The sequence below is a fragment of the Psammomys obesus genome, unplaced genomic scaffold, assembly GCF_907164565.1.
Source record: "Psammomys obesus unplaced genomic scaffold, mPsaObe1.curated_primary_1811, whole genome shotgun sequence".
Taxonomy (NCBI): domain Eukaryota; kingdom Metazoa; phylum Chordata; class Mammalia; order Rodentia; family Muridae; genus Psammomys; species Psammomys obesus.
This window is the reverse complement of record NW_026596046.1, coordinates 34,910,372-34,923,040: the sequence shown is the minus strand read 5'-3', so window position 1 is coordinate 34,923,040 and position 12,669 is coordinate 34,910,372.

The following is a 12,669-nucleotide window of genomic DNA, read 5'->3' as shown; positions in this document are numbered from 1 at the left end:
CCCGCCGGCGCCGCCCCGGCCGCCGCCCCGCCCGCGGCCTCGCCCTCCGCCTCCGCCTCAACTCCACAGCACCTCGGTGCCCGCCCGCCGCCAACGCCACACTGATCCCAGCGTGCCTGGAGCACTTGGGGAAACTGAGGCAGAGCGGGTGAGCGGTGAATTCACTAGTTACGGCCGTGCCGCGCCATCAGCGAAATACCTCGTAGGACAGGGGCGAAAACTACAAACACCCTCGGGATCGTCAGGGGACACTCCACAGGGTGACAGATAACAGCGTGCGGACAGAAGAGCGGATGGCGGGGCGGAGGGGAAACGCTTCAGAGGGGCAGGACTTACAGCGATCTTGAGAGATAGCTAGGACTAACAGAAGCTGAAACTCTGGGATCGGGTCCCTACGTGGTCACACAAAAGCACGATCACGAGGCTGCTTGTTTCTTTCACCCGTTACTTATTTGCCAGACAATGTTCGTTCTTTTACGCATGCATTTAAGTGTTCAGGAACATCTGTGCAGATGTAGCCCGCTGCTCGTAAAGGGAGACGGAAATATAAACCGCCACAAAACCACGTCATGGGTAATCACAGGCTGTGCAATGGGTGAGGACACTGAAGAGGGACCCCACCCGGCGTGCAATGATCGAGGGAGGGGTTCAGAGAGCTAACGTGTGTAGTTCCCACAGGATCGTGACTTCAGGCCATACTAGATTATCCTGGTGGGCTCAGTGCAATTGCCAACCTTCTTTTAAAACGGCAAAGAAAGATGCAGGTCGGCGACAGCAAAGTCACGTAGATTTGATGATGCTCAGTTGCTGACTTTGAAAATGGATAAATGCAGCGGGGAGAGGTGACACATGCCTGTGATCCCAGCGCTCCCGGAGGAGGTGGAGGCAGGCGGATCTCTGTGAGTTCAAGGACAGCCTGGTCTACAAATTGAGTCCAGGACAGCCGAGGCTACACAGAGAATCCCTGTCGAGAGAGAGAGAGAGAGAGAGAGAGAGAGAGAGAGAGAGAGAGAAGGGATCAATGGTTTGTGAGTAGCAGACTGAGAAGTTTCTAGAAGGCCGAGAAGGCTAGAGGACAGGTCTTTCCTAATCCGCAGAATACCTGGTGACACTTTAATTTTAGCTCTGTGACACCAACTTGTTATGGTTTGAATTTGAAATGTACCCCCACAGGTTCCTTCTCTTTAATACTTAGTGGAAAGCAAGCTATGGGGCTTTGGGGCAGTGGGGCTTCCATAGTCCACTAGGGCAGTCTTGGGGGTTATAGCCAGGCTTCACTTCTGGCCTGAAACACCAGGTTCCTGTCTGCTGTGATGTGAGCACCAGGCACATATTCTAGCCACTACCGTGGAACAGGTTCTGCCACACCTTCCTTTTTAGGCTGGAGCCCATGAGCCAAAACAGATCTTTTCTCCCTTACATTGTATCTGTCAGGTATTTGGTTGCTGTGATGAAAACATACCTAATGCTTCACTTCAGACTTCTGAATTCTTTTTGTCTTTTTTTCCCCAGAGCTGAGGACCAAACCCAGGGCCTCTACCACTGAGCTAAATCCCCAACCCTGACTTCTGAGTTCTGAGTCGGTAGGTAAACAGATTTGAGTTTGTGGTAAGTCGCTGAGGAAACTGGGGATGGTGAGATGCTCGGCAGCTAAGAGTGCATGCTGCTCTTGCTGAAGCCCTGAGTTGGGTTTCCAGCATCCACCATGTAAGGGGGCTCACCTGTAACTGCAGCTCCAGGGGAAGCAGCCAACTAAGATGATTGTGTGGTTTTTGTTTATTTGCTTAATGTGGTGTGGTACATAAATTGATTGCTGTATTGTAGAACCCTACTTTATTTAGGGTTCTTAAACGCTTCTACCTCCCTTCCAACCCACTGACCAGAGGTAGGGAGAAAAGAAGGTTATGAGAAAAAGGGGGTTGCAGACCTCTTTAGACAGTTCCTTGGGGCAATCCCAGCAGTCCAGTCAAATAACAAGACACCAAACAGTGGTACAGATCAACAGCAGTGGCACATTTCAGCGGAAACAGCAAAAAGCCACCAAATCAGAATGAGTCGGCAAAAGCCGCAAAGGGGAGAAGCCCTCTGCTCTGGAGCATTTCTCTCACAGAAGTGAAGTGTTGAAAACGAAGACCAGTGAATCAATGTGGACAGTTTCAAAGCATAGCAATCTGAAAGCGTTGTCTCCCCGTCCGTGGGCTATTTATCCATTCAGAGTCCACCGGAGGCTGTTTAAAAGCCACACCCCTGGGAGGTTTCGCCTTCCCCCCATCAGAATGGCGAAGATCAAAAACCCAAGTGACAGCAGATGCTGGAGAAGATGTGCAAAATGGGGAACCCTCCTCCATTGCTGGTGAGAATGTAAACTTGTACAACCGCTTTGGAAGTCAATCTGGTGCTTTCTCAGAAAGTTAGGAATAGTGCTTCCTCAAGATCCAGCTATACCACTGCTAGATAGATACCCAAAATTTGCTCAAGTACACAACAAGGACATTTGTTCAACCTTGTTTGTAGCAGCTTTATTTGTAATAGCCAGAAGCTGGAAACAACAAAGATGTGCCTCAACAGAGGAATGGATACAGAAACTGTGGTACATTTACACAGTGGAATACTACTCAGCAATTAAAAACAAGGAAATTATGAAATTTGCAGGCAAATGGTAGGACTTAGAAAAGATCATCTTGAGTGAGTAACCCAGAAACAGAAAGACACACATGGTATGTACTCACTCATAAGTGGTTATTAGACATTTAATATAGGATAAACATACTAAAATCTACACTCCTAAAGAAGCTAAACAACAAGAAAGACCCTAGGGAAGATGCTCAATCCTCATTCAGAAGGACAAACATGGTGGACATCAGAAGCTGGAGAAGACAGGAAACAAAACAGGAGCCTACCAGACAGGGCCTCTGAAAGACTCTACGGATCCAGGTATTGAAGCAGATGCTGAGACTCATGTAGCCCATAGATTCAGTCTCCAAGTGGGATTCCTATTTAGGGGAGCAGGGATTTTCTCTGACATGAACTCAGTGGCAGGCTCTCCACCTGAGGTGGAGGGGAGGGTGGTACAACCTTGCCAGGCCACAGAGGAAGACAATGTAGTCCTGGTGAGACCTGATTGGCTAGGGTCAAATAGAAAGGGAGGAGGACCTTCTCTATCAGTGGACTAGGGGAGAGGCATAGAAAGGGAGGGAGGGTAAGATTGGGAGGAGATGAAGGAGAGGGTCACAGCCAGGATACAAATTGAATAAATTGTTATAAATGATAAAAAGAAAAGAAAAAAAGCCACACCCCTTGCACAAGACAGCTTCCAGCAAAACATTAGAACTCTCTCATTGTAAGTTAAACCAACCTTGCCTGGCTTAAGGTAAATCCACTTTGGTTAGGATACAGTCTTGTTGATATGTTGCTGGATTTTGTTCCATAATATTTTGTTGTAGATTTTTATGTCTGTATTATAAGAGAAGTTAGCTATAGTTTTCTCACATTATTTTTGTCTGGTCTTCATATCAGTGTAAAACTAGTTTCAGAGAATACACTGGGAAGTGTTCCCTCCTTTCCTACATTTTAGAAGAGTTTGGAAAGGATAGCAAATTGTTCTGCTTTGAATATCTGGAAGAATTCACTGTTAAAGTCAGTTAATTTTAAGCTTTCTTTTGGGAACTTTTCTGATTCTCGATTCAATCCCTGTAGCAATTGTTTTAAAGCAAGGTGGAGGCAATTAATTCTATCTAAGACTTTCATTTTGAAGTTTGTCTTCACTGGCTATAAAATGTCACGTTAACACTCCTTTTTTTTTTTTTTTTTTTTTTTTTTTGGCACTTTAGATTTTTCTGTCCTCTGTGGAAAATACACAGCTATTTCAATCATTGTTCTTTTCAAGTAATGAATTATTTTCTCTAGCTACTTTCAAAATTCCATGCTTCGTCATGTTTTCTTTTCCTTTTCAGCAGTTTAATGGATAGGCATAGATTTCTTTGAGTTTATCCTGTTTAGAGGTCACTAAATTGCTTGCTTCTGTAACTTGTGCCTTTTATCAAATGTGGGACTAGTCCTACATTTTTTTCCTGAAGTTTCTTGACATAAATTTGGTATTTCCTACCAGGTTTCTGAGGCTCAGATAATTTTTTTTTTTTTTTTTTTTTTTTAGAAAACTAGCTTTCTATTCATTCACATTACATAATTTCTATGAATCTGCATTTAAACTCACTGGTGCCTCTGTCATCTCTATTCTGCTATCAATCCTAACATGTCCATTTGGTTCCTCCTCATGTCATGATCCTTCTCACCTTTTCCTTCATTTCAAGAATGCTCACTCTTAGAGCACATTCTAAGTTATTTTCAATAACCCCAGCATGGTTGTTTGGTCTTCATCAACATTTATCAGTTGCCCTTTTGTTTTTCCTTTTTATTACCTTTTTATGCTAACTGAGTTTTTCTTTACTCTTTGTATGCTAAGTAATCCTGGATTAAACACTAAACAATTGATTTTTTTTTCTTTTTTTAAGTTTGCTTTTATTTATTTATTTTTATTTATTGCGATTTATTCACTTTGTATCCCAGCTGTAGTCCCCCCCTTGTCCCCCTCCCAATCCCGTCCTCCCTCCCTCTTCTCCTCCCATGCTCCTCCCCAGTCCACTGATAGGGGAGGGCAACAATTGGAATCTTGATGAGCTGTGATCATACTGATTTAGAGGAGTGGTTCTCGACCTGTGGGCCAGGCCACTTTGGGGGTCTCACATCATACATCTTGCATACTGTATATTTACATTACGACTCATAACAGTAGCAAAATTACAGTTATGAAGTAGCGATGAAATAATGTTATGGTTGGGGAGTCACTACAACATGAGGAACTTTATTAAAGGGTCACAGCATGAGGACATTGAGAACCACTGATTTAGAGGGCTTTTTTTTTCTTGGTGTTCTCCATGACCTCTGGCTTTTTCTCCCATTTATTTATTTGTTCGTTTGTTTAATCTCTTTATAGCTGATCCCATCCCCCTTCCTCTTCTCCCAGAAGTCCCACCCTCTCTTTTTTTCTCAGAGAATGGGAGGCCCCCAAGGGGTATCAACCCACCCTGCCACCTCAAGTCACAGAAGGACTTAAGTGCATCCTCTTCCACTGGGGTCTGACAAGGCAGCCCAGCTAGGGGAAAGGGATCCAGAGGCAGGCAACAGTAAGAGACAGCCCCTGCTCCCATTGTTAGGGGACCCACAAGTTGACCATGCCTCACATCTGTTACATATGTGTAGAGGGTCTAGGTCCAATACATGCGTGCTCTTTGGTTGGTGGCTGTCTCTGTGAGCCCCAATGAGCCCAGGTTAGTTGACTCTGTAGGTCTTCTTGTCTTGTCCTTGACCCCGTTTGGCTCCCTCAATCCTTCTTCCCACTCTTCCATAGAAGTCCCTGAGTTCAGCCTATTGTTTGCTGTGGGTCTCTGCATCTGTTTCCATCAGCTGCTGGAAGAAGCCTCTCAGAAGACAGTTATGCCAGGCTCCTGTCTGCAATCACAGCAGAGAATCATTGATAGTGACAGAGGTTGGCTCTCTCTCATGGGGTGGGTCTCAAGTTGGGCCAGTCATTGGTTTGCCATTCCCTCAATCTCTGCTTCATCTTTACCCCTACACTTTTTGTAGGCAAGAAAAATTTTGGGTCAAAGGTTTTATGGGTGGGTTGGTGTCCCCCCCGCCCCACTGGAGGTCCCACCTGGCTACAGGAGGTGGCCACTTTAGGTTCCTTAATCCCGTTGTAAGATGTCTCAGCTAGGGCCACCACCATAGACTCCCAGAAGCCTCCCCCGTCCTGACAATTGGAATATTATGTCTGGCTCTTCTTCACTTTCCATCTGGCGTGCCATCGATACAGGTGGCCTCAGGTCTGATGTGCTGCCTGGCCTCTCTGGCTGTAACACCAGTGCTACTCCACTTGCAGTGACATCCAGATGCATCCAAGTTGTGCACACACTTGGCTAGTTTGGGATGTGGACAGTGGTGCATTGTACCCCGTGTCTCAGCACTCCAGACCATGCCATGCTCTTAAGCATCAACTCTGTAGCGATACAGCTTACTACTCGGCCTAGGAATTACAGAATTTCACTAATGAGTCCTTCCCCCACTGAAGCCTGACACTTGGCCAGTCTTTTGAGCCCCCCATTTGGGTTCTCTGGACAGAACCCTGGGCCTTCAGTTAACCTACCCTGCCATTTATTTCCTAGGACTGGATACAAGTATTAGGAGTCCAGAGTCCTCAAACCCCCTGCTTCGAGTGTTTTGTCCAGGTTTTAATAGCTGCACACAGTGGACAAGGAGGGTAAGACAGGCCCTTCACCTCATCTACAAGAACTTCTCATAGCCTAGGAATTTGCTTGATTTTTTTTTTTTAATTGGGGAAGATTTTTTTCTGAAGTCCCTCTAAGTTACAACATAAGCCCCAGATCAATTACAGCCAAAGCAAACTAAAACTTAACCAAGTTATGGGGCAAATGCAAATCATTTTTGTGGTGTTGGAATAGGTGTTTTCTGCTGGGCATGAATGGCACACACCTGTAATTACAGCAATTGGGAGGTGGGGCCAGAGGATCAATTCAAAGCAGTCTTGGCTACATAAGACACAACTACATTCTTAAGACTCAGATTCCTGTTTGGTATTTAGCAAGCTGGTGAGGTTTCTTGTTTGGACTTTATTTTGTGAACCTGTGTTATTAGGCCATCCCTATATTTGAAGGTCAAAAATGAAAAGTGTTTTCAGCTTTGAGGAAATGTTACATAGTTAGGCTTTTTAGGAAAAGAGAGAGAGAGGAATTAAAAAAGAAATAAAACGGCCAAAGAAAGATCAAGATTTCAAATAAGCCTGAAGGCAGGAAAAGAGATCTGCCTTATCTTCAAAAACAGCCAATCCCTGAGCTCATCTTGCCCTGCCCTGCTCACCCCTTTCCCTGTGCTGCTTTTCAGTTTTGTCATTTCTGGCTCCTTTCCTGACTCGTCCCTGACTCATGAGTAATTTCTGACCACCTCCTTTTCATGCTTTGTGCATCTCCGCAGGGACATTCTGTCTACAGGCTAACCTAAGGTCCCCATATTTTCCATGAGAAACACACCCTATGTTTTTCATTAGAAGAATTTATGGAAATCATAATTTATTTGTGTGGGAAATAGCTGTCTGCTGCCATTAGGTCAGAAGTTTCAGACATGCGGGGCTGTGCCTAGCGGAGTGCCTGGCAATAATCAGCATGCATTCAAAAGCAAAGAATACAGTACGAAAGCATCACAACAATCCATCTACCTCTCTCTTCATTCAAGAGTCACGACCCCAGCCCAGCCTACTGCCAAACCTTTTATAATGCTTATCTCCATTTATTTTTACAATGAATCCACATTGTATTTATTAGTTAAATGTCTCATTGCTGCAACAACAACAACAACATACCTGACAACAGCAACTTAAGCTTACAGTTTCAGGGACTATGTACAGCTCATCATGGCCAGTCTACCACACCTCCTCTGAGGCCACCATCATCCACTACTTGGGCTCAGCTCACTTTCTTTTTACTTAGCCCAGAACCATAGCCTCTGGACTGGTACTGCCCAGAGTTAAGATGGATCTTGCTGCCTCATTTCATCTAATCTAGACAATTCCTTACAGATCTGTGAGTTTTGTTTCCATGGTGACTCTAGATTAACCATCACAGGACTGGAGAGGTGACTCAGCCATTAAGAGCACTTGAAGCTCTTGCAGAGGACCTAAGTTTGACTTCCTATACCTACGAAACAGCTAACAACCAATGTGCAAGGTCAGTAACAGAGAGTCCAATGCCCCTTTCTGGCCTCTGTGGGTACCAGGCACTCACGTAGTGCACATACATACATGCGAGCAAAGCATGCATACACATAAAACACAAAAAATAGATCTAAAAAAATTCAAGCATCATGAAATATGTATTGCACTTTGCAGTTCAGAACACTGCAGGATACAGGAAAATAAAGCCGGAGCATGGACAGAGTCTTTAAGGCTTAGTTGCATGTTCCATTGTATCATTTTATTTTTGTGTGTGTGTATGGGTATTTTGAACACATGTATGTCTGTCTACCACATAGGTACCTGGTTCCCAGAAGAGGGCAAAAATCCTCTGGAAGTGGAGGTAGATTGTAATCTGCTATATGAGTGTAGGAATTGACCCCAGATCCTCTGAAAGAGCGCTGGTGCCACACGTAGGCTCCAGAAATTTTATTATTTTAATGTGTCTGGGTGTTTTGCCTGTATGTACATATACGTACTACATGCATACCCAGTGCCCATAAGGGCCAGAAGAGGCTTCAGAGTCCCTGGAACTGGACTTACGGGTAACTGTAAGCTGCTATGACAGCTGGAAGAGCAGCCGATGCTCTTAACGGATAAACCGTGTCTCTAGCCCCTCATTTCCTTAGGTTGCTCATTATCAATTCCTGGGTTAGCCTTTCTCTATATTCAGGAAGAGTTTCTGGGAGCTGACTCCAACTCACTTCTCTATTAAAAGAGGAAACAATAACCTCTACTCTGGCTCCCAGAGGCCAATATGGAGGAAAGTCAGCCGCCCTGTGAAAGCTCTTACGATGATTCCAAGTTGAACTGTACAGGAGGAAGGAGTACTGTCACGGGTAACCTAGTCTTGTGGATTTCAGCTAGCTCAGACACGGCTTTATCCAGGACCTGAACAGCCAGTTTACTAAAACAAAACAACAACCAATACCTCAAGTCACATCTCCTTTCAAAGCAGATAGGGTCTTCCCAAAGAAATCTTTTATGAGAGTAGAGACGTTAGAACACTGCCCCCTAGTGGGACCTAGAAGCCAGTACGCATCCACCATCCTTGGTAAGCATTTGCTATTACTGGTTTAGCCAAAAAGATTGATTTCTTTTTGTACAGTCAGGCTTCAAAGCCCATGAGTTCTACATCTTCAGCTTTAACAGAACATTGAAACACTGAAGAAAATGGTGATTGTACTGGACTTGCAAAGATGTCTTTCTTTGGACATGAGGTCTCATTTTACAGCCCAGAGTGCCCTGAAGTCATGGCCATCCTCCTACTTCATCCTCAGAAATGCTTGGATTACAAGCATGAGCTACCATGCCAGGGACAACAGATTTTAAAACACATGCAAAATAGTTCAACCCAAATCATAATACTCAAAGAAAATACTCTATCTATCTTTTTAATATATACAGATGTTGTATAAATGTAAAAATCTGGGACTGAACAATGCTCACCACCTAGATTGTAAAGATATCCATGTTCCTCTTTCCTCCCCAAAATCATGCACTTAATTGTGTGACTTGATTTTGTGTCTTCACTATTAAGAGGGTGAGGCTAGGGCTGAAGAGATGGCTCAATGCTTAAGGGCACTTAATTGCTCTTGCAGAGGACCTGGGATCAGTTCCTGGCACCCACATGGCAGCTCGCAACCATTTTTAACTCCAGTTCCAGGGGCTCTAATGTCATCTTCTGGTTTCTGTAGGCACTATGTGAATATGGCACACATGTGCACAAGCTCACGCAAATACATGAAACTAAATAAATCTAAAAAAAAAAAAAAACTTAAGAAAAGGTGTGGTTCCATTTTGTAAGCAAATAAATCTATAGTGGCCCCAAATAAGTCATAGGTTGCTGGAGGACACATGTAAGAGCAGTGGGGACAGAGGGAGATGCTTCCAGGAGCGCACTGCTGTGGCAGGTGCGTTCACTCTCTTGATGGGGAGGGTGGTTTCATTGTCCCACATACATGCTAAACTATATCAGATCATGGGGCTGGAGAAATGGCTCAGAAGTACGGTGCCTGCCGCATAAGATCTTGAAGATCATGGTCTGGAGTCCAGGATCCACGTAAGCCAGGTATGAAGAGGATGAAGAGAGGAGGGCAGAGACAGGTGAACCTCGGAAGCTCACTGGCCAGCCAGCCCAACTAAACAGATGATCTTTCAGTCCAGCTAGAGACCCTCTCTCAAAATAGAAAGCTAAAGAAGATGGAGAGGGAACAAGAAAAGACAGCCAGTGCCAATCTTTGGTGCACACACATGCAATGATCAGCCATGTCCACCCATGCACATGACACACTAATACATGTACTACATACACACCACGCCATACACACACAACCCACAAAATGTACCAAATTGTGATATATGAAATTTAATACTGTCAATTATAGCATGTTAAGCATTGAAATAAGAAGCAGAGTCTAGTTCCCTTGCCCTTGGATCTGGGAAGCCCTTATGGCTTTTCTTGGCCAATACTTTGCAACAGAAAGCAATTCTGAGCACAGGCCTCTAGAGGCTCTGCCTATTTGTGTGTCTAAGAACCCACCCAGATGCACATGTGAATAGGCCCAAGTTAGTGTGATGCACTCACTATCAGACCACATGGGGCAGAGCTGAAGGCATCCTAAATTAATGGGAATTAAACTACCAAACTGACCTGACTGATAAAAGAACTAGGCAGAACCTGAAGAACCACCCATCTGATCTTGGTTAAAATTGTCTATCCATACAACTCTAAGAAATGGTTATTTTCCTCTTATTTGGTTGCTTTATACAGCCTTAATATGAGGTGAGGTTAAAAAAAATTGTTTCATCAGGATTGGCTGCACTGTCTTCCTCTGTGGCCTGGAAAGGCTGTACCCCCCCTCAGGGGGAGGTGATCAAAGAGCCAGCCACTGAGTTCATGTCAGAGACAGTCCCTGTTCCCCTTACTAGGGAACTCACCTAGACACTGAGCTGCCATGGGCTACATCTGTGTAGGGGTTCTAGGTTATCTCCATGCATGGTCCGTGGTTGGAGTATCAGTCTCAGGAAAGATCCCTGTTTTTTTGTTTTTGTTTGTTCTTTTTGTTTTTTGCTCTCCTTGTGGAGCTCCTGTCTCTTCCAGGTCTTTCTATCACCCCCTTCTTTCATAAGATTCTCTGCACTCTGCCTAAAGTTTGGGGAGGAGGACCTCCCTCATCTGTGGACTGGGGGAGGGGTACAGGTGGAGAAGAGGAAAGGAGGGGATGAGGGAGGGGGCTACAGTTGGGATACACAGTAAATAAACTGTAATTAATAAAATTGAAATAAAAAATGGTTGTTTTAAGCCTCCAACATTTTCAGTCGTTTTGTTATGAGTTGACGGAGAAAGTCAGGCATGGTGGTGCACTCCTTTAATCCCAGCACACCAGAGGAAGACACAGGTGAACCTCTGTGAATTTGAGGCAGAAAAGAAGAAGAAGAAGGAGAAGAAGAGGAGGAGAAGGAGGAGGAGGAAGAAGAGGAAGAAGAAGAAGGAAGAAGAGGAAGAGGAAGAAGAAGAAGAAGAGGAAGAAGAAGAAGAAGAAGAAGAAGAAGAAGAAGAAGAAGAAGAAGACGACAACGACGACAGCAAACTAGACTGGAGAAAATGCCTATTTGCAAAAAGAATTCAGAGAGAGTGGCCAGCAAGGCTAAAATACAAAAGTTGGGCTGGAGAGATGGCTGAGGTTAAGAGTGCTTGTTGTGCGAGCACAAGGCCCTGAATTTGGGCCCATAGCACACTTGTAAAGAGCTGCCGTGAGTGTAACTGCAGCACTGGAGTTGGGGAGAGAGGAGGCTCATGGGGGCTTGTTGGTTCTAGTGTAGTAGGGAAAGGAGCTCTAGGTTTGGCGAGACTGTCTAAAGAGAATAAGGTACAGTGATAGGAGGCATCCAATGGCTTCCTCTAATCTTCCTACAAATGTTCCCAGGCACACACACTCACGAACACACAAAACAAACAGAAATGCCAAAATTCAGTGTAAAGAGGAAGGGGGAGGACTCTCCCAGCTTCAGCAGTTTCCCTTTTCCGCCCTTCTGCAACATTTTATTCTTAGTTTATTGGTCCATTTCTGTTATAACGGGTTCTTGTCTTCTAAAGCACGTTACAGACTTACAAACTTCTTATTCACTGTCCTGCTCATAGGTTAATTATGAGCAGGACACACACACAGTTTAAAGGGATGTGAGCATCAGTCCCAGTTGCCTCTGTGATCTCTGTGCATTCACTTGCCTCAGTGTTTTTCTATATACAAGTGGAGAGGGATGCCCCTTCTGGCTGGAAGATTCATTGAGGAAAATTTGAATAGCCATTTTCAGGTCCCTGGTGTAGTGCTTTACTTTTCCTGTTTGTAATAAGGTTCCCTGACAAGAGCAACTTAAGGGTTTAGACTGGCTTACAGTTCAAGGGAACATACTACATAGTGGTGGGGAATGGATCGTGGCATGACGGTCTTGGCAATCAGCTGAACTCAAGTGGCCTGCTCTCATGGATGTCTTCCTTCAGCAAGGCTCTACCTCAGAAGTGTTCTGTAACCTTCTTAAACGGAGGCACTAGCTAAGGAGCAAGTGTTTAAACACACATATCTGTGGGGGATATTTCATATTTAAACTGGAACAGGGAGGAAACAGCAGAGTAGGAAGATGCCTTGATTCTACCACTGTGTACTCAAGTGGGTCCCTAAATATGGAGAGAAATGTTAGGACACCTCCTCCCCATGGGGAAATCAGTTTCCCTTGTAGGCGCAAGCTATTATTTTAATATGCGTTCTCGACCCCCTGGGAATTCCAGATGAGCCAATAGAGAAATAATCTACAGAATGCTGAGCCCGAAATATGAATTCAAATGGCAAGCAAACTCTAGGGTAAGT